The sequence below is a fragment of the Ceratotherium simum genome, chromosome 21 (assembly GCF_057802395.1).
Source record: "Ceratotherium simum simum isolate JZ-2026a chromosome 21, ASM5780239v1, whole genome shotgun sequence".
NCBI classification, from domain to species: Eukaryota; Metazoa; Chordata; class Mammalia; order Perissodactyla; family Rhinocerotidae; genus Ceratotherium; species Ceratotherium simum.
In genome coordinates this window covers 11,799,632-11,826,390 of record NC_141920.1, presented here as the reverse complement: position 1 = coordinate 11,826,390, position 26,759 = coordinate 11,799,632, and the positions used below count along the sequence as shown (strand labels likewise).

The 26,759-nt window shown below is 53.8% G+C and overlaps 2 long non-coding RNA genes across 2 annotated transcripts; one reads left to right on the top strand and one right to left on the bottom strand.

Annotated features, from left to right (window-relative positions):
* The first annotated feature begins 849 nt into the window (after window positions 1-849).
* On the top strand, window positions 850-25,515 carry LOC147914190 (uncharacterized). Its single transcript, XR_015555556.1, has 4 exons — window positions 850-1,052; window positions 13,627-13,725; window positions 23,696-23,899; window positions 24,708-25,515. It is a non-coding gene; the product is annotated as an uncharacterized LOC147914190 (long non-coding RNA).
* Window positions 7,206-12,676, bottom strand: LOC147914191 (uncharacterized). The gene is made up of 2 exons (XR_015555555.1): window positions 11,863-12,676; window positions 7,206-8,595 (listed from the first exon to the last, which is right to left on the bottom strand). It is a non-coding gene; the product is annotated as an uncharacterized LOC147914191 (long non-coding RNA).
* Window positions 25,516-26,759: the final 1,244 nt, after the last annotated feature.

Genomic DNA, 26,759 nt, shown 5'->3' with positions numbered 1-26,759 from the left:
ACTGAGTGGTGACATAGCATCTCAGTGAAGAACAGGACAGGACCCAGATGTCCGGAGAGACTGGAACTTCAGTTCACATTCTCCTCTCCCTCCAGCATTCCACTGACCTCCACCCGCCCAATCATTCCTCTATCCATCCACCCACCCACTCATCCGCCTACCCACCCTCCCCCCACTTGTTTATCCATCCATCCATCCATCCACCCATTCATTCATCTATCCATCCATCCATCCATCTACCCACCCACTTATCTACCTACCCACCCATCCTTCCACTCGTTTATCCATCCATCCATCCACCCACCCATTCATTCATCTATCCATCTATCCATCCATCTACCCACCCACTCATCCACCACCCGTCCGTCCGTTATTCTCTCTCTCCCTTCCGTCTACCCCTCAACCCATCCACCCACATGCCCATCCACCTATCCTTCTATTCATCCACCTGTCCATTTTTCTACCTCTTTCACTTTCTATCTATTTGTCCTTCCTTTCGTCTATATACCCATCAGTTTAAACATCGTCTATCCATCCATCCACCCATACATTTGTCCATCCATCCACCCACCCACCCATTCATCCACACATCTGTCTATCCATCTACACATCCATTCATCCATACATCCCTCAAATGTTTATTTAACTGATGGCTGCCATGCTCAAGCCTTCAGATCTCTGTGCCTTGAGCCAGGAGAAACACTCCTAATTAGGTTTCTGTTTATTTGTTGTTCCAGGAAGGCTAATTGTGGGGTTTGTAAACAGCCCTTTGGTGGCTGGGGAGTTACTTAAGAGGACAGTTAAATAAACAACCGCTGGGTGGAAACAGTCAGTGCTGGTACACAGCGGGCCAGAGTCGTGACCTGCCCTGCACAGTGGGAGGAGGGCTGAGTTCCAGACAGTGCGGAGGCTCTGGGGTCAGAAAGGAAGTCAGAAGGATTGGAGCAGTGGCAATAACATCTAGCGTGTGTTGAATGCCTACTGTGTGTCAGACACTGGGCTAAGCACAACCCTTACAGCCACTCCAGGTGACGGAACCATGATGATCCCAGGTACGGAGGGGGAGACTGCGGCTCAGGGAGGGGGAGCCGTGTGCTCCTGCCACACAGCTGGGACATAGCACAGCCACGACCCCAATCTGTCTGTGTGCAGCAATGACGAAAATAGCAGCGAATAATTATATAGCACTCACTATGTGCCAGGCACTGTTCTAAGAGTCTTCTTTATCTGTATTTACTCACTAAATACTCACACAACACTATGAGCTTGGTAGTATCATCACCCCCATTTTACAGATGAGAAAATTGAGTTTGAGAGGCATAAAGTAACTGAGTAATAAAGATTACTCAGCTAGGAGGCAGCAGAATTTTTTTTTTATAGATTTCTGGACCCAAAGACCTACTCTTAACCATGTTATTGCAGTGGAATGCACCCTCCATGAATTTAACTTAGAAAGACCCAGCCATACATGGCTGGCCAAACATTTCTTTTAAATCATATTTTTCATCTCTCTATTTTATATATCTAAAAATATTATAAAATTATTCATAATAATTAAAATTTAAATTCTGTGTTTTTTATTACTTAGTTCAGGGGGTCAGTAAACTTTTTCTGTAAAGATACCAGATTAGAAATATTCTAGGCTTTGTGGGCTACGGTATGGTCTCTGTTGCAACTGCTCCACTCCGCTGTGGTAGCTGGAAAGGAGCCACAGACAATATGAAATTAACGGGTGTGGCTGTGTGCCAATAAAACTTTATTTACAAAAAACAGGTGGAGGGCCGGATTTGGCCCAAGGGCTGTAGTTGGCCGACCCCTGAGTTTGTGCATTATACTTGTATTTGTATTCATTAGACCATGTTCTCATGTCTTCTTATGAGTCCATAAAGGATTTTTAAGGATAATTGCAACCATTGCCGAGTTTCACCTCCAGGCCATTTGCTTACCACATGCCCCATACACCATTTCCCTATTTGTCCACTATTGACAGCTTCTGAAGGAATTTGCAAATTCCTAGAATTAATCAAATTCCTTTATTCACAAGGTCAGTAAATGAATGACCCCCGTGAGGGGCACTCAGCCTGACTCCCACCAGGGACATTGAGAGTACTAAGGGCCCTGGGAATTACTCTTCTCCACACCAAGTTCTGTAACCTTCTTGAAAAAAAAATCATAAAGTGAAAGTTAAGAAGTCCTATGGCTGGGGCTCTACTACTGTTTCCTTTTGGTGACAAGAACAGGGAAATGAAAGGATGACCGGTACAGAGATTACAAAATGTCCTCGGGGCTAGTGGGAACAAAACGGGGTAAGGTCAGAAAGATCCCCTTTCCTCTTCATCCCCACCCCTTCCCCTCAGTGTCTGTTCTCAGCCTCAGAAAAGCCATGAGCTTGGGGGAACAGCACATGGTCACTCCAAAGTTAAAAGACAAATGACAATCTGGGTAAAAATATTTGCAACATAAATTGTAGACAAATGATTTATTTCCATAATATACAAAGAATCTCTGCAGAATAATAATAAGAAAAACCCTAACCCACTAGAATAATGGGGTAGTGGACAGGAACAGGCAATTTATAAAAAATGAAATACATATGGCAAATAAACATGCAAGATGTTTGACCTTGCTGCTAATCAGGCAAATGCAAATTAAAAAAACGATTAGATAGCACTTTCTACTCCTTGGGTTGACAAAAATAAAAGATTGATAATGTAAAGTGTTAAGGAGACTGTGGGGAAATGGCCACACTCAGATACCGCTGGTGGGAGTGTAAATTGGAACAGCCTCAGGAAGACAATTTTAGAGTACCCAGTAAAGCTGCAAATTCGTATTTTATAGAGCTCAGCAGTTCCATTGTTTGGTGTCTTCCTTAGAGAAACATCCATGCACGGGCACGAGGAGTACTTGCCAAGAGGTCACTGGAAGCAGCGTGAATATCCATTGATTCGGGATGGGTTAAAACCTTTGCAGTGGTCGGGGGACTCCCCATCTTTTGAGGCAGAGCCTGCCCACCCACACCACTGACACTGCACACCTGCTAGATGCTCACTCTTCCCAGCCTCCCTTGCAGCTAGGAGGTGGTCACATGACCCAGGCTCCACCAATCAGACACGCCCACCCAGACTTGGAAGCAGGGACGGGAGGTGGCAGCAGAGATGTCTTACCCGACCCAGTTCTGTGGTGTGATTTGGGGCACCAGCCCTCCCGACCTTGAAACCTGGTTCTCCAACCCTCCCGGGCTCCCCAGATTCCCTACTGTAATTTGAACTTTTCGCTGAAGTATAGCATACAGACAGAAAAACGCACAGGTCATAAGTGATAACTTGACGAATCTTCGTAAGTGAGCACACCTGTGTAGCCAGCCCCCACATCAAGAGACAGGAGATTCCAGTCCCCCAGAAGCTCCCCTTGTGCCCTCTTCTAGTCACGACTTGCCTGAGCGCAACCAAGGGTAGTGTGTCTGTTTCTAGTACTTTACATAAATGGAATAAAACCGTAGGTGTTTGTGTCTGGCCATTTCTCTTCATGTTAATGTCTTCAAGATCCTTCCATGTGGTTGCAGATCATTCATGCTCATTGCTGGGCAATACTGCATTGTCTGAATGTGACTTGTCCATTCATTCCCTCCCCTACTGACGGGCACGTGGGTACTTTCTAGTTCGGGGCTGTTTATGAACAGGGCTGCTGTGAACATCCTTGTACATGTCTGTTGGTGAACAACTGCGTGCATTACTGTTGAGTACAGACTTGTTGCTGGGTCATATGCTAAGTGCATGCCCCACTTTATTAGAAATCGCCAGAGTTTTCCGAAGTCTCCGCACCGTTTTGCGCTCACACTGGTCACGTATCAGAGTTCCAGGTGGATGCCCCACCTCCTCATCGACTCTTGGTATTTTCCATTGTTCTCGTTTTGGCCATCCTGGTGTGTGTACAGTGGTATCGCTTTATGGTTTTCCTTCTCATTTCCCTGATGATCAGTGATGTTAATCTCCTTTGCATGTTCCTGGGTCATTTGGAATCTCCTTTTGCAAATTGCCTGCTCACGTCTTCACTCTTTTTGTCTACCAGATTGATTATCCTTTTTTCCCAAAGTACTTTTAATAGATTGATCCTCTAAGTTACTGTGTCAGCCAGGGTTCTCCAGAGACACAAAATCAGTGGGTTAAGCTCGTCCAGGGTGGAGGGCTCTGAGCGGCCCCAGGGCTCTATCCAGACCACTCTCCAGCAAGCCCTTTATCATTAGGACCAAGCAGTGGACACCCAGCCCCAGGCTTGTGCCGGCCCCGGCCCGCCAGCCAAGGCCAGCAGCACGGCAGAGGGGCATCTGGTCTTCACGCTCTTCACCTCCGAGTTGGAGGGTTGGCAGACTCTACCATCACTGTCTCACCTGAAGATAATAGAACAGCCGCTAGGGAGGCACCCAGAATAGACGCCTTCCCTCACCATCCCATCGACGCCTGCTAAGAGCCCTGTGGGGGGTATTGTTAGTCCCATTTCATGACTGGGAACACTGAGTGTCGGAGAGATGAAATAGCTTGACTCCAGAGCCTGCGTTCTTCACCCGGCAGTCTAGACCCTGCTCCTCTCGATCCCGAGGCTGGAGCAAGGTCATCTTTTTGAAATAACAGAGCCCCAGATAGGAAAGGACAATCCCCCCCAGGCCTTCATTATGCAAGTGGGAACTGAGGTCTGGAGAGGGAAAGGAACCATTCCCTGACTATGCAGAGCTGGAGCCTGTGCTGGGTCTGCCTGCTCCCAGGGCGCTCCCAGCTTTACTCCCTGATTCCCAGCCCCCTTCCCTCCCTTCACAATGACTTGACTGGCCTCTAGGCTGTTGCTCCAACATGCTAATCTCAATCCTGCCTCAGGGCCTTTGCACTTACTGTTCTCCCATCAGATCTGGCCCATCATTTCTTTCTTGCCTTCGTTGACCACTCCATCGATAGTAGCCCTGCATTCACTCTTCCTATCTTGATTTATTTTTCTGCCCAGAACTCCCCACCCTCTGACATTGTATTAGATATTTATATAGTTGTTTATTGTCCAACTCTCTGCCTAGCATATCAGCCCCTTGAGGGCAGGGACTTTATTCACAGCTGTTTCCCCAGTGCCCAACCCAGGGTCTGGCTCCCTATAATGCTCAATATATGCTTGTGGAATGGATGGATGGATGGATGGATAGATAGATGGGTGATGAATGGATGGGTAGGTGGATGGATGGATGGATGGATGGATGAGTGGGTGGGTGGGTGGATGGATGGATGATGGATGGATGAATGGACGGGCAGACGGAAGAATGGATGGACATTTCTCCCAGCATCACTTCCCACCCCTGGGCTCTGGATCCCCCACTTGGCTGTTCTGACTTGCTTCCTCTGGCTTCAAGCCCGAGCAGGCAGCTCTGGGGGCTTCCACAGGATCAGGCAGGAGTCGCTGTTTCTCGTCCTCCTCTGAGGCTGGGCAGACAAAGGCCTTTGTTCTCCCTCCCTGCCTGGCCCCTCTGCAGCCCAGGGCGGGAAGTTGCTGGCAAGTCAGCAGCTTAACTTTGCTGCAACTTAACTGAGGCTTGACCTGTCACGCTGGGTCTGGGGTCTCCTGTGGTCCACAGTGGAGCTGTACATGATGGGAGTGTGTCGGGGCACCGTGGCCTAGGCACAGAGACGATTCCCACCTGGGCGGACCCCGGAGTCTCCCAGAGCAGGCTGTGGTTTTGAAGGTGGGGGGAGCTGTAAGGTGAAGCTGGCCCGGGGCTCTCTACCGTCGGCCTGGGACTCTGTTCCTTCTTGTCCCCCGGTGTCGTCCCCACAGGGCGAGAGGTGCATGAAGGGGCCCTCACTTAGTGCTCACAGCGGTACCGTGAGGATGGTGCCATCACAATCCCCACTGCACGGAGGAGGAAACTGAGGCCCAGGGAGACTAATTAGCGTGCCCAGGGTCACTCAGCAGGGGCGGGAAGGCAGGGTGTGGACCAGGCAGCGTGGCTCAGGAATAACACGTCCCCCGTCCCCTGTGTCCCTGATGACACTCAGCATAAAACCCACAGTCCTTCCCGGACACTTTCCTGCCGGATGAGCCTGGATAGGCCTCTTTCGCTCTCGGGGTCTCGGTTTTCCTGCTCTGTAAAGTCGGAGGCTTGGCTGGGCCTGACTCAGATATTGCGGGATTCTCCCTCCCAGTCCTGCGGTCCCGCCGGGGAGCCCAGGCCCATTAGACAGAGCGGCAGACCGAGGCCCAGACAGGCGCGGGCATCTCCGCAGCCTCCCCGAGCTCGGGGGGATCGTCGCCGCCTCTCCGCCTGCGTCTCGTCTGGAGTTCCAGACGTCTGCTTGCCCCCCGCGGTGGGCACTGGGCAGGAGAGGGGTGTGGAGGAGCGGAATCTCGGGCAGGCACTGCTGAGCACTCAGGGGCGTCCAGGAGTGGAGACTGTGGGATGGGGGCGCTCTGCTTTCTGGGGTGGAGCCTCCCTTGGAAGCCAGACTGGGTGAGCAGCCGTTACCCGGCCGGACTGTCTCGGCCAGCCAAAGACAGCGGCCTTCTGCCAGTCTCCTCCTGCCCTGTCCAGGCCAGAGGTGGATCTCATTCAAATAAACCCCAAGGCCAGTGGGTCGTGGAAGCAACGACTGGAGAACTTGGCACCCTCAGGCCTGCCAACCTCACCAGAACGTCCTTCAGGAATCTGAGCAACGGGCTCATTTCCCTGCCTGCTCTGGAGCCCAGGTCCCACAGCCCGAGCAGGGAACACGGGCCTGGGACCTCGGTGTGGCCGTGGAGGCCGCGGGGCTGCTCCCTGCCTGTGTCTCTGGCGTCTTCAGCCTCCTCTCTCAATTTCACGCTGTGCACCGAGCTCTTGGTGATTCTCTGCACATACCGCGTGCTCTCCTGCCTCTGCCTCTGCCAGTGCTGTCTCCTCCACTGAGGATGCTGTCTCGGGCTGAAGTCTCCCAGAAACAGACCCGGAGACAGAATTCAAGGGCAAGGAGTGTATTTGGGAAGTGATCCAGGGAGCACCCGTGACAGGGTGGGTGAGCGAGACAGGGAAGGAGGCAAATAAGACACGTGTCAGGGGCCAACCTGGAGTCAGTGCCGGGGGAGGGGCTGAGAGATGCGGAGGATGCAGAAATTAGAAATTAGAAGCAATGAACTAGACATACATGCAGCCACATGGCTAGAGCTTAAAAACAAACAGCACTGAGTGAAAAAAGGGAAAAAAGCGGACCCACATTTTATTGCAGTATAATGTAAATTTACTCAGATCCACCATGAGACTGCTGTCCCACAGGTGGGGGTTCTCAAACCTGTCCACCCGGATCACCTGGTAACGGGTGCCCCCAGCCCCGAGGCCACTGCGGCAGGATCTCTGGGGTGGGGCTCAGGAACCAGTATTTAGAAATGTGTAGCCCAGGCTGAGAACCATGGAGCATGGGAGCACAGTGATCTCAATTCTTCATCCCGACGGGTAATTTATCCGGTGATGCTGTTACAAGGGCAATTGTGAGTTGAGGGCTACTGTGCGCCAGGCACTGGGCTGAGAACTTCGCATGCATTGCCTCACTTTAGTCTCAAATAGCCCTCGGTGGTGGGTACTTTTATTAGCCCCATTTCACAGATGGGGAAACTGAGGCACAGAGTGGCGGAGTCAGTGGCTGAGGACTCAGCCGTCTGGCAGCATGGCAGGCTTGTACCGGGCTCTGCGGTCTGACACCGGAGGCCCCACCCGCCCCCTCCTGCCGCCTCCACACTTGCCCTTTCTGGTGCCTTTTGACCTACTCAGTTCAGCAGCCGCAAGGAATGGGCCCACTCAGTTCCACCAGGAATTGTTGTTGATGTTGTTTTTCTCCATAAATCCCTCACAGTCTTTTTTTGTCTTTAACCTCAGCGTACAGACAAACCCACATAAAGGCTGGGCGGCTTCTGGAGGCGAGAGCTCCATTCCATGGGTCACAGCTGCGTGAGCCGTGTTTATTAGGCTTATTTTAAATCACCTCTCAACCCCCGTGAAAGGCAGGAAGTCTTAAAATTACTTCTCCCCAAAACCAGTGCTCAGAGGCGCCACCCTGCCCCGGAAGCTCTCTGACCTGCCTCATGAGGAATTATTAATTATGATTTGTTTTTATAATCGTCCACTTGGAGTGTGGGATGACACAGGCTCAGACTTGTCCGTGCTTTAAAGGAAGGAATCAAAGGTTCATGGAAATCAGTTATACTTAACTAGTGGAATGACTTGAGCTCAGCCCTAGATTTGCTGTGTGACCTTGGGCAAATCCCTTCCCTCTCTGGGCCTCTGTTTTTCTAGTTGTAGAAGGAGGAGTGTGGACTAATTTCAAACACAGGGTTGGAATATATATTTCCCAAACTGTGAATATGCCAGGGATGTATGAAATGGGTTAAAATTGTACATGGATGGACATTTTATAAGTTGTATTTCTTATGTTAACTTTTTAAATTTAACAGAGTTATAGCATTTCACTTATAAATACAGATGCTTTTGGTCGTTGGGGGGGGCCACAGGGAGAAGAAATTCTGCTTCACACAGTCACTCAGGTATCCTGACTGGTGGGGGCTCTGTCGTCTTCAGCAGGTAGCTTCCAAGGTCACCTTGGGGTCAACATCCAGCCGGAGAGAGGAGAGATGGTGGAGAAGGCACCCATCAACCCAGAGTGACACGTATACACAACATTGCCCTTCACATCCCATTGGCCAGAACCAGTCACACGGTTCCACCCAGATACAAAGGCAACTGGGAAATGTAGTCCTCTGGCTGGGTGGCTACTTTTCTGTAACTCTATACCCTAGAGGAGGAGGAGCATGACATCTCTGCTTTGGTATTCTCTTTTTAAATGAACAAGTTGAGGAACAGAGCTTTGCCACCCCACTTATCAGTGAATTAAAATACGATATACAATTTTCTACAAAGTGGAAGGAATAATTCAAGCCAGTGTTAAGGTTTACTACACAGCTAGAGGAATCAAAACTGTGGTACTGGCAGAGAGACAGACACGCAGATGAACGGAACTGAATAGGGAACCCACAAGTAGACCCACCATTTTTTGACAAAGGTGTAAAAGCAATTCAATGGAAGAAGGCTACTTTCTCAATTGGACCTCCATAGACAAAAAAAAAAAAAAAGAACCTTGACCCAAACCTTACACTTTATACAAAAATTAACTCAAAATGGATCATGGACTAACATGTAAAACATAAAACTATAAAACATCTATTTAAAAAAAAGTAGAGAAAATGAATCTTCAGATGTAAGGCTAGGCAAAGAAGTATTAGTCTTGAACACCGATAGCACGATTCAGAAGAGGAAAAATTGATAAATTATACCTCATCAGATTTAAAACCTTTTGCTCTGTGGAAGGCCCTGTTAAGAGGATAAAAAGACAAGCTACAGACTGGGAGAAAATATCCTCAAACCAAAGATCCAACAAAGGACTAGTATCTAGAATGTAGCAAGAGCTCTCACAACTCAGCAATTAAAAAAAATCCAATTGGAAAATGAACAAAGCCAGGAACAGACATTTCATTAAAGAGGATACACAGATGCAAAAAAGCCCATGAAAAGGCCTTCAACGTCATTAGCCGTTGGGGAAATGCAAATCGAGACCACAATGAGCTGTAACTACACCTATCCGAATGACTAAAACCCAAAACGCTGGCGAGGATCGGAGACACGGGATCACTCATGCATTCCTGGTGGGAATGTAAAATGGTACAGCGTTCTGGAAAACAGTTAGGCAATTTCTTAAAAACTACCATATGGCCCAGCAGCTGCACTCCTGGACGTAGAAATGAAAACTCATGTTCACACAAAAACCTGTACACAAGTGTTCATAGTTTGGATTCATAATAGGCAAAAACCACTCAGATGCCCTTCAACAGTGAATACTTAAGACACTGGCGCATCCATACCGTGGAATGCTCCTCAGCAATAAAAAGGAACAAAATATTGATACATGCAGCAATTTGGATGAATCTTTCAGGAATTATGCTGAGCACAAAAGGTCAATCCCAAAGGGTTATATGGCATGTGATTCTGTCTATATGACATCCATGAACTCACATAGTTACAGTCATGCATCACTTAACGACAGGGACATATTCCGAGAAATGCGTCGTTGTGCGAACATCATAGAGTGCACTTGCACAAACCTAGATGCTATAGCCTGCTACACACCTGGCTACATGGTACTTATCTTACGGGACCACCGTCGCTTGTGCAGTCTGTCGTTAATGGCAATGTCGTTATGCAGTGTGTGACTGTACAGAAACGGAGAACAGATGGGTGCTTGCCAGAGTCAAGGACAGAGTTGGGGACGGGAAACGGGTTTGGCTGTGAAAGGGCAAGGTGATGAATCCTTGTGGTGATGAAAATGTTGTGCACCTTGTATGAGCGTCAGCATCCTGGCTGTGATGCTGTGCTGTAGTTTTGAAAGATGTTATCACTGGGGGAAACTGGGTCAACGATACATGGGCTCTCTCTGTTTATGTCTTATAACTGCATGTGAACCTGCAATAATCTCAAAATAAGAAATGTAATAAAGAATACAAATACAAGGGTCGGCCCGGTGGTGTAGTGGTTAAGTGCACGCGCTCCGCTTTGGCAGTGGAGTTCGCAGGTTCGGATCCCGGGAGCAGACCTACGCACTGCTCATCAAGCCATGCTGTGGCAGGCGTCCCACATAAAAAGTAGAGGAAGATGGGCACAGAAGTTAGCCCAGGGCCAATCTCCCTCAGCAAAAAGGTGAGGATTGGCAACAGACACAAGGCTAATCTTCCTCACCAGAAAAAAAAAAAAAAGAATACGAATACAATTTTTTTATACCCAGACTTCTGAATATAATTGTATCTTTGGTAACATGGAGGCACCATCAGAATCTCAAACATTGGATGTCGTGCGGTGGTTAACTGTGTGGCTTGACAAGGGGACAGCCTGTGTTCAAATCTCAGCCGACAAGACCTCTCACCTACCTGAGCCTCGGTTTCCACGCCTGCAAGTGGGTGAGCACCGAGAGGCCCTACCTCGAGGTGTTGCTGCCAAGGCTTGATGAGGTGATCCTCGAAACACACACACACACACACACAGTGCGCATGCGCAGGTGTGCTCAGTAAGTGTAATCGTTACTCCTCAGGCTGTGGCCAGCGGAGGAGCAGACCTCCAGCCCTCCTCCGACAGCTCTGGGGTGGGACGGGGACCCGCCATCCTGTGGTTTGTTTTGACTCCGTTCTCATAGGGGAGTGTGTGCCAAACGGGCTGCATTGAGGGTGGCCTGGGTGGTTCTCGTCTGCCCTCCGGCCCCGGTGCGTTCTCTCATGGCCCTTTCCCAGTGATGAACACTGCTGATTTCTGGGGCCGCTCAGGTGGAGCAACAGCCCAGGGGCTAGCCCCTCTACGGCAGCAAGCAGAAGGAGTGGAACCAACGCTTCCTGCGTACCTACTGTGTGCTGACGATTGACGTGCTCCAACCCAACAATCTTGTGCCATGGGTGTTATGATTATCCTTACTTTGTACAGGAGAAAACCGAGGCTCAGAGAGGTGCATGGACTTCTCCACGGTCGTGCAACGAGTAGATGGGGGAGCTGGGATCTGCGCCCCCTGTCTGACTTAAATCCAGGGTCATTTTCACTGTGAATATTAACCTCACCATTTGTTAAGTGTCTACTCTGGCCCATGACTATGCTTAGCTCTTTATATTCGGGTATCATCTCCCCTCCCCATTTTAGAGAAGAGGAAACGGGGATTAAGAGAGATGAGTTGCCAAGATGGACAACAGTTCTCGAGAAAAGGGTCAACTGGCAGCTCTCCCCCGGGCCCCGGCCCCCACCCTCGGCTCCAGCTGGGCCCAGCCGGGACTGCTCACCCTGAGACCGAAACGCTGAGTCAGCAGACGCGGGTGCCCTGAGCTGCGGTGCCCCGGGCGGGCTGCGGGCATGCGGACTTCAGCTTCAGCGGCCCAGGGTCAGCCAGGACAGCCAGAGCTTCCCCTGGGGGCTTGGTGGGGTCCCTGGGAGCCACGGAGAGAGCTTCTCCCGCCTTGGGCCTGGCAGTGTGGCAGTTGGAAGTGGCTCGAGGTGGCGGTGGTGGGGACAACTTCCTTTTGAGTAATAACATTTACTGAAAAGCAATTCTGCTTTTAGCACCAGAAGTTCACCACCCTCACAAGCAGGCGCCTAAGAATACCTTCATTCAACCACAGTCAGAGAGGCGCACACATCCCCTTCTGCCTCACCTCCCGGAGAGTTTCGCATTTGGTGTTGAAGGGAAACCAGATACCGCAATTATTGGAGGAGGCGGGGGGCGGTGGGGTGCGGAGAGGAGGGTGATGCAAGGGGGGCCAGGTGGCAGCAACCACAGCCCCCAAGGTCTCCACAGGCGGCCTCCGGGCAGCAGCCCAACCCCTGGCTCTTCAGTTACTGGAAAGACATCGACAAGCTCAGAGTGAAACCAAAGGCTGACAATTTCTCTTCCTTTTACAAGAAAAAGAAAGTGGTTGTCCTTGAAGCCAGCACGACTTCGGAGGCCAGGGACTTGCCCTGGCCACTCTGCCAATAAGAGGCAGAGCCACAGCTGCCCGTCACCATTCCATTACTGCTGCGATCCTTTGAATGGCCCCTTTCGTCCATCACTGAAAATCCAGCCTGCACGTGGGAGGGGACGGTCTGAAACGTGGGAGCTCAGCCAGGCCCGGGCCGCTGTCGGACAGCCGAGGGCGAGGGGGAAGGCACGAGTGGGGAGGAGACATGGTGTCAGGCAGAGGCAGGAGGCTGCGAAGAGCAGCTCTAAGAGGTTCCCCGTCTCCCCACTTCTCCTGACTCAACCAGAAGCAGAGGCAGCTGAGGAAATGGAAAGACTCTGGGAGCCACACAGATGTGGTTTCAAATTCCACTCTGCCATTCACTGGCTGTGTGACCGTGGGCAAGTGATTCCCCTCTCTGAGCCTCAATTTCCTCGTCTCTAAGACAGGGATAGTAATAGGAAGTCAGGTCATGACCCTCCTCTGCTCAAAATCCTCACGTGGCTCCCACCTCACTTGGCAGAAAAAATAAAGTCCTTCCCATGGCCTGCCAGGCCTTCCAGGATCTGCCCTTCTGCTTCCCTTACAACCTCATCTCCTCTCATTCTCATTCTCTCTCATTCCGTCCTCTCCAGCCACAATGGGCTCCCTATTGTTCCACCAACATGCTAAATACACCCCTGCCTCAGGGCCTTTGCACTTGCTGTTCCTCTGCCTGCAGCATCCCTCCCCCAGATACCCCTCCTCACCCTATTTGGGTCTCTGTCTAAATGCCCCCAGGATGCCTGCTCTGACCTCTTTTAAATTGCCCCTCATTATTCTTTATCCCTTTATCCTGCATTAATTTTTTCCCACTACTTGACTTTATAATTTTGGGAGCTTATCACTCCCCACCCTCCAGACAATAAGCTCCAAGGAGGCAGAGTTCAGGTTTATGTTATTCTCCATCAAATCTTCAGAGCCTGGCACATAGTGAGTGCTTACCAAATGTTTATTGACTGAACCCGTGCAGGGCTGTGTGGTGAGGATGAGGAGTGATGTGTGTAGATGGCTCAGTTCCAGTGCAGAGTACGTGCTCACTACACGTTTCTTCTTTTTCTCCCTTCCCAGCATCAACCATGTGCCGTGTGCTCATTGACTTCCTGTGACAGAAAGATGCCTTTTACAGCTGCAGAACCAAGACCAGAGAGCCCAAGCGAGCGGCCTCAGGTAGCACAGCGGGGGGGAGGCTTTGAAGTCTGGTCTGTGGGACTCTCGGCTCCTGGATGATGGTGGCAGTGTCTGATGTGAGCTGGGCCTGGGTCTGGCTGAGGGAAATGGCTGGGGGGGCCCTTCAGACCCTTGAGAGGGCCGTGGGTGGGGTAGCGGGTGGGAGGAGCTGGCTCTGCCTTGGAGGGTCTCCAGCCAACACCGGGGCTTGGGACGGGGGTTCATACCCCAGCCCTGCAGTCCCACAGCTCCCACCCAGGGGCCCGGGGTTCCCAGAGAGGGGCTTTTCCAATTTTCAGTTTCTGGAAAGTTCTGTCCCGGGAAGAGCAGACGCTTGAGGAGCTGCTAGATGAGGCTGGAGCCTTGGAGACTAGGAGACCCTGGCTGTCCTCTGTCCCCGGCACCCAGCCAGTTCCCAAAGAAGAGGGACTTTCCAGAGAAGTCCGCCTCTTGGCTCCCTCGGAGCCTGCCCAAGAGACTGCAAGCCAAGGTTCCCCGGAGGCCCAGCCCTGCCTTGGTTTCCCTGTTTTTACTTCTTAGAGAGCGGAGGAGTCTGGGGGTGAACAGCCCTAGCACGAGTGCTGGTCTCCCCGGGCCCAGCGTGTGGGAGTCTTGGAGCCACAGGCTAACCTCTCAAGGGCCGGGGATGAGACCCTCCGCCCGCCCCTCCACCCCGGCCCTGGGCTGAGCTGGGCCTACGGCTGGTCCCGGGTGGGCTGGGCAGTTGCCCATGGGTCTCGCCTGGAGCTGGGGGTTTGCCTCTGCCCATCGGAGTGGCCTCAGCTGTGTGAGGACCCTGCCCACAGCTGCTGCAGCAAAGGGGATGCAAGTGAGACTCCAGGAGGAACTGCGTTCTCGCACGATCACAGGCTGGCATGCAGGTGACCATACCCAGTACGCCCCCAATAGCGGACCTTGCTGACCAGCTGCCCACAGGCCAAATCCAGGCCAGGAATATGTTTGGTTTGGCCCTTGAAGTATTTTTTAAAAATGTGAATTAGTTGCCAACATTTGAAAACCAGGAGATTTCACATAAAATCGATTTCTCTGGCTTTTCTTGAAAAGTGGGAAGATCTGGCTATGCTGTGGCCACATTCCTGCAGGGCCTAGAAAAGCCGGAGTGGGTTCTGGGTGTCCCTTGCAGAGTGGCACACAGTAGGTACTCTCCTCTGCAGCCTGGTCCCTGCTTAGCCTACTTTCCTCATCTACGTTGCCTCCTAGGGTCTTGAAGGGTGAGTAGGAGTTCACCAGGCAAAGGGGTGGAAAATCATCCTAGGGAAGCAGAGCAGCACGTGTCCACGGGATTCATCTGTTGAAGATTCACTCGACAAGTATGCATTGAATGCTTGCTGGGTGCACTGGGGCGTACAGCAGGAAACCGGACGTAAAGATTCCGGCCCTCCTGGAGCTCATGACCTCAGCGGCAGTTCTCAGTTGGGCACTGTTTCATCCCCCGGGGACACTGGGCAGTGTTTGGAGGTATTTGTGGCGTCACAACTGGGCGGGGGAGGGGACACCACTACATCTGGTTGGTGGCAGCCGGGGGGCTGCTGAACTGACGCTGAAGTGCACAGGCCAGCCTCCCAGCAGAGAGAGGCCTGGCCCTGGAAGTCAGGAGCTCGAGAAGCCCTGGTTTGGGGGAGATGACAGCCCGGACGAGCCAAGAAGTACATCACCGGAAGTCGGGGGTGCGGGGAGGTTTCTGATGGAGCTGATCAGAGGGGCCGTGGGGACAGGGAGGTTCCATCTGAGCAGAGACCTAAGGACGGGAAGGAGCGGGTCCTGAAAGGATCGGGGTGCTGCTGGCAGGGCAGCCCCGCATTGTAGTTGCTAGCTGAGCGGCCCTTTCCCTCTTTCTGTCCCTGCTCTGTCCTCAGCACGGCCCTGCTCGTGGAGTAGGGAGCCTGCTCGGACGTCACAGCCTGAGAGGTGGACCCAGGCCACCTGACCACTCTTAGCCCATGTCCTTGGGGCACCTGGAGGTGATGATGGTCTCTGAATTGCCTTCTCTCATTCAGTCAGTCAACAAACATCTATCAGGGGCCCTCTGTGGCCTAGGGAACGAAGCAACTTCTGGGTGAGAGACTTAGCACCAGTCATGGCGCATAGTAGGTACACAGAAAATACTGGTCGAATGAATGAAGAGAGGGAATAAATGAGTAAGCAAGCCCCAGTCCATGTAAGACAATGGTCACGGCCAGCAGTGATTGAGAGCCTACTGTGTGCCAGACCCATTCTGAGCCGGGTATGAGGGTTTCACAGAATGGACATCCTCGGAGGGAGGGACAATGGTTATCCCCGCATCCACGGTGAGAAGGCCGCGGTACAGAGAGGGGTTGTCAGATGTGCAGGGCCTCGTGACAAGGGGGCAGCAGGGCTGGTGCTGGAGCCCAGGCCTCCCGGATCTCCGGCTCACCCGCCGCCTTGGCGTTGTGTATGCTCTGACTCAGCTTATCATCCCCCCAACCCTGTGAGGTAGCCGGTAGCATTATCCCATTTTGTAGATGAGGAAACTGAGGCTCAGAGAGGCAAAGTGACTTGCCCAAGGTCACACAGCGTGTGTGTTTGGGTCTACGTTCCACACTTTTGACCACCCAGCCCTGCCCCCCGGCTGCCCCCTGGGGAGAGTTCATCAGACCCCAGGAGTCAGGGAGGGAAGGCGGGCCAGGGGTTAAGCCCCCGGGGGGCTGCAGGACCAGGCAGGAGGCTCTGGAAGAGGAGGGTCCCAGGTGGGTGGGTGGGAGCAGGTGGGCCTGGGGAGCCGCCAGCCTCCTGCCCCCAGGTGCAGGCACAGCTGCCAGGAGTCTGCTGAGAGGCGGCCCGTGGTGTGCGCCCGGCTGACAATGGCTCCTGTGTCTGCGCAGGTGGGGGGGCATTGTTCCCCGGGACGCCTTCCCGCCAGTGCTGGCTGCGGGCGGGCCTGGCCCGGGACACTTGGCACTGGGCTGTTCCGGGCGCCTGAGGGCGGTGTGTGTGTGCACGTGTGTGTGTGATGCTGGAGTGTGTGTGTGCACATGTGTGCGTGATGCTGGAGTGTATGTGTGCACACGTGTGTGTGTGATGCTGGAGTGTGTGTGTGTGCACGTGTGTGCATGATGCTGGAGTGTGTGCGTGATGCTGCAGTGTGTGCGCGATGCTGGAGTGTGTGTGTGTGCGCGCATGTGTGCATGATGCTGGAGTGTGTGTGTGCTCATGTGTGTGTGTGATGCTGGAGTGTGTGCGCACATGTACGTGTGAGACGCTAGAGTGTGTGTGTGTGTACAGAGGGGTGTGTGTGTCTGACACTGTCTCTGAGTGTGCCCACGCACGTCTTGCACACTCAGTGTGGCGGTACATCTGAGCCAGCTTGTGGCTTTTGGCATCTATTGTGTCTGCCTGCGTGTGTCTCCCTGGGTGTACCTGCGGCTGTTTGTGTATCCACCTCTGTGTGTGTCTCCGTCTCCGTGTACCTCGGGTCGCTTGCTCTAGTGTGTTCATGAGCCGCCCTCGCCCGCCCCTGTCTGTGTCTCCGTCTCCATCCGGCTCTGTCTGTGGGGCATCTTGACAGCAAGGGGACAGCAGAGCCCCGGCTTTGGGGTGAGGGCCGAGTTCTGCCTGTTGCCGACCCGCGAGGAAGGGGTTTCAGGCGGGGGGCCGGCCAGGCAGGGAGGCGGGGCCGGGCTGGGGGATGCGCAGGGGCTGCCAGGAGCCCAGGGCGGCCACAGCAGAGTGAGTGAGGAGACAGGACGTCAGGGCCCCCGTGGGCCGGGCGTGGAGTGGGAACTCCATCTGAGCGAGGTGCGGCCGTCGGAGGGTTTGCGTCGGGAGCGGGTCGACTGCGTCTCCTGGAGCCGCCTCTGGCCGTGGGTGGAGGATGGATGGGGACAGGCGTGAACGCTGTCAGGGGTCACCACGGCCGGTCTCACAAGGCAGTGCCACAGCCAGGACCTCAGAGGCGCCCACTCCAGGCAGGAATCGCAGCTCCCCATTTTGCAGACATGGAAACTGAGGCCCAGGGAGGAGACGTGACTTCCGAGGCTGGAAGTCTGGGAGCTGGTCCCTTGCGAAGCCAGCTCTCACCCTCCTCACCGTGGCTGCCTGCGCCTCCCTGAGTCCTCCCTGTCCCGAGGTGTGGGGGGGCCTGTGCTGAAGACAGAGACCTGGTGTCCTCGTCCACTCAGGAACCAGGGCCCTGGAGCCGGAGGGCTTGGGTTCAAATCCTATCTCCGCCACTTAGCTGTGTGACCTTGTGCACGTCACGCAGCCTCTCTGTGCCCAGTTCCCTCATCTGCAAAATGGGGACAATGATAACACCTCTGAGGTGTGCCACTGAAAATCCTACCCCCGGGATCCCCTCCGCTGTATCTTCCTCCACAACACTTACCCCTCTGAACACACTGCACGTTATATTTATTTGTGGTGGCGCTAGTGTCACTTCCACGAAAGCAGGAAGTGCTGGTGTTTCGCTCACTATTAGTGTCTGGAAGAGTGTCCTGCACGTGGTCGGCGCTCAGTGAATTCTTGCTGAATGAGAGAAACAGGTACTCCGTGTAAAACACCGGCACACGGCCGGCACGCAGCCCGCGGACGTGGGCGTGGCGACCATTGCTGGCTTGCCGGGCGGGCAGCGGGGCTGGCCCAGGGCGGGTCAGCGCGGGCGAGTCAGGGCCCCGTCGCTTCTGCACGCGGTTCCGGCCTTGTGGGCCTGCTCAGCCCTCGCTGGGCCGGTCGCTCCCGTCTGTCTCTGTGGCTCGAGGACAGGCTGGCTCCCACAGGTGCTGCGTGCTGGTGGGGTCAGGCCCCTGCGAGGAGCAGTGACTCAGTTTCCCCACCTCGCCATGGCTCATCCAGCGGCTCTAACGGTCTCCGCTCTCTGAGGAGATTCCCCAGTGTTGGGGCCTGACCACCCCCACTGCCCAGGATCCCCGTCCCCTGTTGACAACAGCACACAGAACCCTGTGTGCTGTTGGGTGGGGACAAATCCAGCCCCCTGCAGCCTGGTCATCGGCCTGGCTCCCCTTGGCACCCCGTGTCCCTGGCTCCCCGAGGAGGGCCGGGAGCTGGGAGGGGGATCGGGCCAGGCAGAGAGCGTGCTTCCTCTGTCCCCTCACTTCCTTCCTCCCTCGCTCGACTCCCAGCCCTGCCCGGACGTGTGCAGTAGACGTGGGGGAGGGGCTGGGGTGGCCAGGGGCCTTCCTCAGGGACCAGCCAGGGCGCCGGGGCTCTGTCCAGGGTGACTGGACAACCTTGGTATTCACCCAGGGCCCCCACCCTCTCCTCGCGCCACTGCTGGGGTCCAGGCCTCTGTCTCCCAGCCCTCCACGCACCCCACATTTATTGAGCATCTACTGTGTGCCTCACCCCCAGGGGACAATGAAAGGGCCTCCAGGAGGGAGTGGCTTGACCTGTTTGCAGGCGGTGAGGAGGCCAGTGTGGCAGGAGTTGAGTGAGCGAGGAGCGAGTCCGGGAGGTGAGGTCAAAGGACTCAGGGGTCAGATGGCGCAGGGCCTCCAGGCCAGGAATTCTGGATTCCCTCCTCTGTGGATAAAGACCCACTGGAGGGCTCCGAGCAGGACAGAGCAAGAACCGCCTTTTTAATTCATGTCACAGAAGGGGCCTTGTCTGCTTAGAGGACCCGCTGGCCGCTCTGGGGAGAGTGACCGGGACGGGCAGCGAGGGCGGGGGCAGGGACCAAGGAGGAGCCACCTGGCCCGGAGGGGCGGGCGTGAGAAGTGGCATTCGGGGTGTATTGTGACAGTGGGAGCCACAGCATTGCCTGCTGGGGGTCATGGGGGAAGAGAGGAGAACGACTCTGGCGTCCCTGGTCGCGTAACTGGGAGGCTGTAGGACCATTTGCTGTGAAGGGATGTGGGGAAGGAGCAGGTGCTGTGCTCAGCTCAGGACACGCTGAGCTGAGGTGTTTTGGAGGCAGGTGAACAGGAAAGCCACTGCCTGCCACCTCCCCACGGCCTTTGTCCCGGTTCAGACGGCCAGCACCTGCCCCAGGACAATTGTGACAGCTGCCCAATTGTCCTCCCAGCTCCCCCTGTTCCAGCCCTTCCTCTTCCACACCTGTCCAGTTCATCTTCAGAAAGCACAACTCTAGATCCTGTGCCTGCTCTGCTCTAGAACCACTGATGGCTCCCCGCTGCCACTAGATCAAGTCCAAACACCTGGGCTGGGTTAGCCTGGTCCTGCATGATGTGCCCTGACCTCTGCAGCCTCCTCCCCAACGTGGCCAAGCAAGAGGATGACCCTTGGTCCCTCAAACACACCCTGTCCTGTCCCAGCTCCGCAGCCTTGCTCAGGCCGCTCCTGCGAGCCTGGTGCCCTTTCGCACCTCACCGCACGGGTGAGTTTAAAGGCCTCCCTCTAATGTCTGTGGCCTTTTGTTTGTTTCTTTCTCCCAGGACATATCACATGGCGCCTTGAATTACCCTGATTTATATCTTTCCTCCGCCCAGAGGGCGGAAGGTGCCAGGTTCATTCTGCGCTTGAAGCCAGGCTCGGAGCAGGTCCCTGTGGGATTTGGTGGGTGAACTAACTGTCGGAGATGCTGCATGTGCAGAGCTCCGGGGCCCCCAGTGCCCACCCCCCCATTCTTCTGGAGAATACACTCTGATTTTCCCCTGCAGGGTTGCCACCCCCTTGGTCTGCGTGGATCAGGTGAGCTGACCCCGTCCCCTGCGGTAGACTCATGAGCCGGGTCCGGCCAGTCAGAACTTCCCAGGCCCCTGGCTTCATCAGTTGATTCAGGATGGGCATGCGATCCAATCAAAGCCAACAGAACCCAATTCTGTGGAATAAAAGATGTCGTTGCCTTGAGGTGGCTGAGCCAGTGGGATGTCAGCCTGGAGCAGCTGTGGTCACTGTGCCACCACGAGGGCAAAACCCGCCTGAGAGTACAGCCGACACAGGGCAAACAGAGCCAAGAGACGGAGACAACCCACGTCCTGAAAACATCGTTGGTGCTCCTGGATCCAGCTGTTGCCTGAAGCAGACGTAGCCCTGAACTTCTCGGTCATATAAGCCAGTAAACTTTTCTCTCTCCTTCTCTCTTTTAAAACCCACTTTGGGTTGCATTTCCATTGCTGGCAGCTACAAGAATTCCTGACAGGTACTTGAGCCCTCTTGCCACCTCACTGCCCATCCCTCCGAGCACGGCCCGGTGTGAAATTCCCTCGTGAGAACTGCTCTGAGTATCTATCCATGGGGCTGAGGTTTGTTTCTTTCCTCACTCGGGGATAACATGAGTATTGATCGCTCGTTCCAGCTGCCTTGAGCAACTTTTGGAACAAGGCCGGAGGCAAATAGACAAACCTAAGGAAGTGAAATGGGCTCAATCTCCTGAGGGCTAAGGCCGGGCCTGCAGGGGAGCTTCTCGATCACCCTCTGGCCGACAGCGTGAGGCAAGGATTTTCAGCCTGGATGTGAAGGGCACTCTGGACTGGACGTGCTCTGTGAAGCCCCCGGCCAGGAGGCCTTCCTCCAGAAACGGTCAGGAGAGGCTTTCTCAACCCCGTGCTCCTGGTGTCTGGGGCAGACCGTTGCTGCTGTGGGGCCGTCCTGGGCACCGCAGGGAGGTTTAGCAGCGTCCCTTGCTTCCCTACCCAATAGATGTGAGCGGCACTCCCTGCCCGGAGTCGTGGTGTCCTCTGACGCTGCTGACTGTCCCCTGCGGGGCAAAACCACCCTCGTTGGGGTCCTCTGGTGTAAGGAAAGTGCGTTGCACGGGGCCTAGCAGATAGTGCTCAATGCACACGAGCAACCATGACGTGGTGATGACTGGGCCGAGGATGGCCTTTTGGAAATTCGAGTGTCTCAGTGAGAGGCAGATCTGGCTAACTTAAGCAGGAGGGAATTTACTGGGGGAACGTGGGGAGCGTACAGAATTTATGAGGAAGGGGGAGAATCAGTCAGAAACGCACAGACGCAGAGGCCGTGCAGAGGGTCCAGACAGCACGAGGCAGAGGTGCTGATACGGGTCCTTGCCAGTGGTCGGTCTAGGCTGCACGCAGAGCGCGATGAGCCTGCTGGGAAATCTGCCGGGGGCTTCTGGGAAAGGTCTCCCTGCTCTTCAAAAGAGACAGGGGTTTATTTCACTTAGCATAATGTGGGATTTCCTTCCTTTTTAAGGCTGACTAATAATCCACTGTATGTGAATACCACATTTTTTTTAATCCATTCATCTGTCGATGGGCATTTAGGTTGTTTCCACATCTTGGCTATTGTGAATAACGCTGCAATGAACATGGGAGTGCAGTTATCTCTTCAAGATCTTGATTTCAATTCTTTTGGATAAATACCCAGAAGCTGGATCATTATGCTGAGTGAAATAAGCCAGTCACAGAAGGACAAATACTGCAAGATTCCACTTACATGAAGTATCTAGAATAGTGAAACTCATAGAGGCAGGGAGTAGGGTGGTTGCCAGGGGCGGGGGGCAGGGGAAATGAGGCGTTACTGTTCAATGGGTATAAAGTTTTAGTTACACAAGATGAATTAAGTTCTAGAGTTGAACTTCTAGAACTTCTAGAACATCATGTCTATAGTTAAAAATATTTTATCATACACTTAAAAATTTTTTAAAAGGATAGATCTCATGTTAAATGCTCTCACTACAATAAAAAAAGAGCGTTTATAAAACAACATTACATGGAGTTCCCAATGATACCGACATTAAAAAATGTTTTATATATGAAAGTTCTTAGATAAAGGGAATAAAAGAAACAGGCTCTTCTCTCTCTAGAGTTGTTGGGGAGAGATCATGATGTTTGGAGCAGTGGCAGCCATCTTGAGCCAAAGAGGAGAGACAGTTGGAGGGCAACTGAGTCCCAGGACCTGGGTCCTTGCTGATGTCACTAAGCTGCTGAACTAGCCAATCCCCGATTCCTCATCACTTCCAGCAGTGTGTGAGACAATAAGTTTCCTGATTTTTAAAGCCTCTTTAGATTGGGTTTTTATTCCTTACAGCCGAGAGCATTAGACCACTGAGCCAAATCCCACGGATACATTGTTGCTTCCAAATTGCCCTTGACATTTCCCACCCGCCTTCTGAGTGATGCCGAGGGACTCACTTTCACTGCTGTGGGGGTGGGATGCCCGGGTCCTCTTCTGGCTGCCAGACATATGCTGCAGCCTGGAGATGTACTCCCAGGAGAGCACCTGCCGGCTCCTCGGTAAAGTTCAGACTCTGCATCTCTGGGCCTCGGTTTCCCACTCTGTGAACCAGGGGTGGTAATGGGGCCACCCATTTCATAGAGTGTTATGAGGATTAAACGGGTTATTTCTTGTAAAGTAATAATGCCAGCACATGGTAAGTTCTCAACAAATGTCAGCTACTATTATTACTGCCATCGTTGTTATTACTTGATGAGAGGGATGAAGGAACTTGGCCTGACGCGCAGAATGAGACTGGCAGCCTCAAGAGGTGAGGCTGGGGTGGAAATCAAGGATTCAGCCAGAGCAGCAAAAGAAGCTGTGACGAGAAGAGCGAGCCCCTGAGAATCTCCCGAGGGGAGGGGGAGGCGCCAGGGTCCCCATCCCGAGAGGGAAGAGCCTTTCTCCTTGAAAGTGAAAGGGGAGGGGCCCCAGGAAGGCGGGAGGCTGGACACCCGGCATTGAGCCAGAGACAGCCGAGTTAGCGTTCATGCCTCCTCCTTCCAAAGACCCCACAGTGTCACCAAGTCGGGGGGAGGGGGGCCTCCAGCTCGAGGCCATGGGTATCCTCCTGCCCCAGCACCTCCACTCTGTGCCCTGAGCACCCTCCTGGCCCCCAGGACCCGTACCCGGCTCCCCAGGGAACCCCAGGGCCTCGCTGTCACCCTGGTCCCCAGGACACGTACCTGGCTCCCCAGGGAACCCGAGGGCCTCGCAGTCACCGGATGGATTGTGCAACTCAGGCGAGTGTGCGTTTTCCAGTTCACGCTAACCACCACTCATCCACTTCCCCTCTCGCTCATCAGCCTGTTGGTTCCTTGTCATTTCTCAGGGAACACCGTGACCCTTCCTGTGAACCCTCCATGATGCAGCCCGGAACCTGAGTCACCGTGAGATAGCACCTCCATCCACCTTGGTCCTGAAGCCCCTGGCCTGATGAGGATGGTGATGATGGTGATGAGGATGAGGATGAGGATGGTGACAACAGCCACCAGTTCTAACAGCGCCCTGAGCGCTGACACATACTAACCTCGAGGTGGGTGCCACGCTCATCCCGTATTCTACACCATGACCACGAGGCCCCGAGAGGATGAGTAACAGCTAACAAGTGAAGGGGCCACCATGTGAACCCAAGCGTCTGGTATAGAAATTCAACCACGGTTAGTCAGACATTTAACAAAGCACCTTTGTACACAAAAAAAGTTAGGAAGAAAAACATTGGAAATTCTATTTTAAAACGTGTCATCAGGGGCCGGCCAGGTGGTGTAGCAGTTAAGTTCCCGTGCTCCGCTTCGGCAGCCCGAGGTTTGCAGGTTCAAATCCTGGGCACGGACCTGCACATCACTTATCAGGCCACGCTGGGGCGGCGTCCCACATACAAAATAGAGGAAGATGGGCACGCATGTTAGCTCAGGGCCAACCTTCCTCAAAAAAAAGTGTCATCAGTTCATTCGTTCGTGGACTGGATGTTTCTGTAGCAGACGCTGTGTGTCAGCAGGTGCTTTGCACAGGGGACGTGGACGTGAACAGGCCAGGTCCTGCCCCCTGGAGCCGCAGTCCAGTGAGGACTCGGTCAGTCGAGGATTTGAACCCGTGGAATCGAGGCTGCGTGTGCCTGTGAGATTCTGAGGTGGGAGCAATGTGGCCTTTCTAGGCTTTTTTGCTCAAATACAATTCTTTCAAGAAAGAGATCCTAACCCAGGGCCTCCCCCTGCAGAGCTAGGATGTTAGGATGTGAGCAGAGAGGCCAGAGGACCTCGAGGGGCCTCGTGGCATCACGGGGACACAGGGCTGTGGGGTCAGACCGCTGGCCCCGAATCCCAGCCCTGACTCTCTCTCACCAGAGCGTGACCCCGTGCAGGCCCTGTCCCCTCTCCTCTGAAGCCTCAGTTTCCTCCTCTGGAGATAGGGAGGATGAATCCTTCCGGGACCATCGTGAGGATACAACGCGTCGTGTGGAACACGGTGAGTTAGAACGCATTCACAGTTCACCTCCTGGTCGGCCAGAGGGGAGAGGATTCCAGAAAGACCAACGGTGAAGGTTCATAGTCGTGCAAACCTCGGCTGGGCTCAGATGAGTGATCAGACCCGGCTGGCAGAGCCCGTGGTCCTTTCAACGCGGGAGGAGGCTGGACGAGGACTGTGTGGACCTGGAGGGCGGCCGTGACTCAGCTTCTGTGGGGAACCCGCCCCAGTCCTGCCAGAAAGCCATTGTCCTCAAGACAAGTCACAAATCCAGATTTTTATATCAATTCTCCCATCTTTTAAATGTTTCTGACTAAGTAAGAAAAAACATTGGCCTACCACCTCACACCTTCCAGGATGGCTGTGATCGAGAAAGGTGGACGGTAACGTGTGTGGCGAGGACGTGGAGGAGTTGGAACCCACACACTGCGGGTGGATTGTAAAGTGACACGGCCGCTTGGGGAAACAGTCTGGCAGCTCCCCGAAAGGTTAAACACAGAGAGACCATATGACCCAGCGATTCCACTCCTGGGTGGACACCCCAAGAGGACTGAACACCTGTGTCCACACAAGACCCACATGTGAATGTTCACGGCAGCATTGTTTTTTTTGTTTGAGGAAGACTGGCCCTGAGCTAACATCTGTTGCCAATCTTCCTCTTTTTTTCTTTTCTCTCCCCAAAGCCCCCAGTACACAGTTGTATGTCCTAGTTGTAGGTCCTTCTAGTTCTTCTATGTGGGACACTGCCTCAGCATGGTTTGATGAGCAGTGAGTAGGTCCGCACCTGGGATCCGAACCCACGAACCCCGGGCCACTGAAGCCGAATGCGAGAACTTAACCACTACACTACCAGGCCAGCCCCCGTGGCAGCGTTCTTCAGAAGAGCCAAAAAGTGGAAACAACCCAGATGTCCATGGACTGAGGGGTGGATCAACAGATGTGGTGTAGCTGTACGATGGAACAGTATTTAGCAATAAAAAGGGGTGAAATACTGATTCATGCGACAACGCGAATGAACCTTGAAAACATTGTAAGTGAAAGAAACCAGACGTAAAAGGCCGTATATTATATGATTCCACTTATATGAAACGTCCAGAACGGGCAAATCTACAGACACAGAAAGTAGATCAGCGGTTGCCAGGGGCCGGGGTCAGCGGAGACGGGAAGTGACTACTAATGGGTTTGGGGTATTTGGGACGTAAAACCGTAAAACCGATCGTGGGGATGGTCACACCACTCTGTGAATATACTCAAGACCATTGACTCGGGCCCTTTAAATGGGTAATGGGATGGCGTGTGAATTACAGCTCAAGAAAGCTGTTCAAATAAAAGCTCATCCTCAGGGCTCCCCTCGGCCGGTCTGTCACCCTCGCCCACTTCCTCCTCTGCTGGCGGCGCAGGTGGCCCTCGGTTATCCAGACACCCGGCTCCCGGGGCCACGTCCCGAGGAGCTGCGGGGCTGCCCCAGGAGGCGGCACTCCCCCGGGGGGCTCAGCACGGCAGAACAACGCCCGTGGGCCCGGGGGCCACGCTTCCTTTTTTGCTCCTTTCCAAAATAAATGACTCAGTAGGAGCAGAGAAGGGTGCTGTGTGTTCACTTCCAGCCCCAACAGGAAGGAAGTGGAACGGGTGAGCCTGTGGCTCAGGGCAGCTCGAGTCCCACAGCGCAGGCCCAGCATCCTCCACTGCGTCTGTCTGTGAAGGTTCTGGAATCCGGCGCCTGCGTGTGGCAGTGTGGAGGCTGCTGTCCCGGCCTCCCCTCTCCCTGCCGCTCCTCTGTGGGCAAAGGGAAGAGGAGGCAGGAGCCTTGAGCATAGGCAAGACGGTGGTGGGCCAAGAGGGGAGGCCTGGGGGCCGTCGCCCTCGGCCCCGGGACCTGAGGGAATGAAACCCCCCACACCGTCAGGCCTGGACTGCGGGGCCAGGAAGGA